This window comes from Xiphias gladius, chromosome 2 (genome assembly GCF_016859285.1).
Source record: "Xiphias gladius isolate SHS-SW01 ecotype Sanya breed wild chromosome 2, ASM1685928v1, whole genome shotgun sequence".
Classification (NCBI taxonomy): Eukaryota; Metazoa; Chordata; class Actinopteri; order Istiophoriformes; family Xiphiidae; genus Xiphias; species Xiphias gladius.
Window position 1 is genome coordinate 21398227 of NC_053401.1, and position 3878 is coordinate 21402104.

Here is a 3878-nt window from a genome sequence, read left to right on the forward strand (position 1 = left end):
TTTGTCCCAGGCCTCTGCAGTGATCTAAACTCCAGTTCTGCACAAGCCTTAAACTGAGACCTAAAACCGTCCCACATAAAGCCTTGTTTTCTGAAGGGAGCCACGTGAAATCTGATCCAGTGTTTTCAGTTCAGTCGGTGTCAGTTGGGGCTAAAGAGTACAAGTTTGGGGATTTTGCTCTAAATTGTCAGACTTGGCTCAAATTCCATGGGTCTAAGCTTTTCTTCGGCTCAACTATACGCTGAGCTGGATGTTAGAACGTTAACCTTAGCATGCCAATGGGCCAATGTTAGTTCACGCACAGAGTTAATGTTCGGTGTGTTAGCATGTTAGCTTGTTGGCATTAATTTCAAAGTACAGCTGAGGCTGAAAGAAATGTACTGGTTAGTTAAAGAGGTGCCCTATTCATGAACTAAAGTGATCGGACAGTGGAGATTTTCAGGGTCATTAGCATCCGGACTCTTGGGACCTAAAATGCCCAGACCAAATTACTGCAATTTATCTGATTATTATTGGGATATTTCATTCTGGACCAACGTGTTGGACTGACGAACCAACGGACTGCAGTACCTAGAGCAACGTCACTGCTGTGGCTATAAACTGAACTCGAAGAAGCCCTCATAGAAATGCCTTGTGTCATTGTACATGTTTGTGATCCCTTGTACATACAAGGCAAATGAAATGCGCTTTTTAAATACCCCTACTTTCCATTGTCGTGATGAAGCAGCCCAGACGATGTGACAAACGTAGTCAAGTGAAGCCTGAAATTGATCGTAGGCTGACAAGGAATCCTCACAGTCTCTTCAGATAAAGTGCCGTCCTTTCAAACCAAGCATGAAATTGATCACAGTGGCCAGAAATAAGCGGAGGAGGGAAATAATAATGTAAAATGATGACTTCCCTTAACAGAACTGAAATAATGACAGATCCTTCAAAAAAGTCACGTGTATGGTCCGTCTCTTCCTGTTTTCATACATTGTCACAAAACTGATTCAGAAATAATCCTACGAGTGAAACTTTTCACGTTACAGTCGTTTGGCCTTTTGTAAATACAAAAATGTTGTTTAATGCAGCTTTAAGATTAGGCTTCCTTCTGACTTAGCACATCACAGAAAAGTGTTTCCTGTGCTGATCTGTGACCACACTGACCATCATAGAGATGGCGAATGGAGCGTTTGTTGTCTCTTTTAGTTGTGTTTCAGACAAACCGTTGTGAACGAGAGTGAGTTTTTCTTCCTCTCACAGAAATGGCAGCTTGTTGCTAAGGTACAGCTAAAGCCAGCCTCCAGCTCTCTCTTCTTTGTCCTCGTGGCTGTTTTCCTGCAGCTTGTTTCGACCACGCCAGAGTCAGATTCCTACTGCATTGCGTATTCTTGGCTGTAAGCTTTACATGAAATGACTTGAAGATAGGGAGAACCTAGTGGGTCTCATGTAGGATCCATGTGTAGTGGACCATGGAGGAAGGGAATGGGTTTTGGTCGTTGGTAACCGAGCTGGACAGAGCTACTGATGTAGACTGTCTTTGTGTAAGCAGGAGCCAGTAAAGTTATTGTAAAATAATAATTACTTTGCCATGTTCAGGCGAAGTTCTAGAGAATCTGTAGTTCAGTTGTGAGTGGGTACAAAGCCTCTTCTCCAGTGCTTCTGGTTTCCCTCAATGAACGACGACTGGCATTTTCAGAGTCTCTGCCTTTTCAGGGATGTTCCCGGTGATGTGGGTAGCCTTTTTCGGCCGTGGTTGAGCAGCCAACCATACCAGCGCTATTTAAGACTGCTTCCTCGCAAAGCCTCAAGCCTGTGTGACACGACTCCAATCAAAAGCTCGCCCTGAACAGTCAGACTCACGGTGGGTGGACACTATTGCTGCGATGTGCACGGCCTTAATTAGAATTTCATAGAAACAGAAATCTCTTAAAATATGATGAACCAAATGTGCGTGGGTTGTTTCTGGTAGGAGTAGCTCAATGTGTAGAGAGAGGCATTTACATCATCATAGATATTATGACTCCCCCCCAGAAAAATCAGCTGATAAATATAAAATTAAATGTACTGCCTTCCTCCCCTTGTTATCATTATTATCATTTTTTATTATTGTTACACTTTTTAAAAATAGTTATATTCCTCAAGATGATCATGAAGTCAAGCCCCATTTAATACTGTGAGTGGTCAGCATTTTTCTGCACTAGCCATTCAATACCTTTTACATTTAGTAATTATGTATCTATGTATTATTTATTTATACTATTATTATATTATTTTCCATCCTCACTCTGGATTCAGATCGCCTGGCTAAGCATGAGGGACTCATTTTCAGAACTTTGTCGTCGGCAGATAGAACAAGGAAGACGACTTTTGTTTGCAGCATGAAATCAGATGGCAGCTGCGGTTATTTTTGACAGACTTCTTCTTCGAAATGTAAACTTGCATGGCTGTGCTGTGAACAAACGCACCAGCTGCTCTTCTGCTGTGTTTCTGACACAGCAGCTGCTGAAGGAATATCGCCCAATCAACCAGGGCTGAACACTTAGACATGAAATGACACAAACGCACAAAGCGTTAGTAGACAACCAACTTTCAATGTGATTGGACGGATCAATGTTGAATGTCAATATTCAGGTGTTGAGCGTGGCTGTGCTCAGTTTTGACGGGGGCCTTTATCAGGTGACAGGCCACGAGGCTCAGCGTCCCTCTCGCAGCCGCTCCTCAGCAGGCTTCTCCCTCTGCTTCGTGAGGCCTCTAAGCTCGGTGACCCGGCTCGGCTTGGCTCCGACCCTGGCTGCCTCCTCGGCGGGCCGGCAGCTGTCTGAGCTCAGCGTCTCTGGCAGCTCGACAGGCAAAGCACGGCCGCCACAGTCAGCGTCAATCAGCCCGGCAGCCGGGTGTGGAGTCGGGTCCCGGAGGCAGTGGGGAGCCACACCTTTCGGCGTCAGGATCCAAGCGACCATCGCTCACAAAGGTTGTCTTGACAGGATGTTTCTATACGCTGGGGTGCTCTTTGGAGTTTTCAAAGTAGAACCCTTCGGTTTGATGAATGTCAAACTCTCTCAATCTATGATCACCTTCTTAATAGCCCTGAAGTTTTGATGGATGTCTCGTTGATGTAAACCTGGAATTCAGCATTTTCATAAAAGCTGGTTATCGATCATCGGTTCAGCTGTTTTTCAGTGGCAGCTGAACGTCACTTGTAGCTCTCCGGAGGTTAAGTGGTGCACGTCGTACCCTCTGGTGGGGTCTTGTTTGTCTTTTTCATAGGAAGAATCCACTCGAATGAACCACTGATCTGAGCTGATCTGGAGATTTTTAAAAATGTCGAAGCACACGTAAGTTACGTTTTATTGTCTCCGTTTATTACTTTTGTTTTTCTACCTGTGTTCGTTCTTTAAATGAAATAAACACATCTGTTAAATTATAAGGATAACAAATCGAGAGAACAGAAAAAAGCCCGGACACTCAATTTAGGTTTAAAGGAGGACCGTCGAAACCAAAAGTGGTGTCATGTAATTGGATGCAGGAACCCAGTCAGTTCAACATATTTCTAAAGTTGTTGTTTATGGTGGTGTTGGATTGGATTATACTGAATGGTGTTTCTATTATTTCGTCCAGATCTAATTACATACACAAGTAGAAAAATATTTAGACGCCTCTGATTTCCATTCACACCTGCTGCACATCTGTAGCAGGTTGGTTGGACCACATGGTTTGCTTTTTCTTTTCTGAGCCCTTATAATGTGTATGTAGAGTTGGGGGAGAGTGTGTGTGTGAATGGGTATGAATGTGTGACCGAGCTTCTCACAGTTACCACTCAAAGACCACTCACCGTGATCGGAGCTACAACGCACATATAAGCACTTGTCTGCGAAAGAGGCACGTGGACGCGA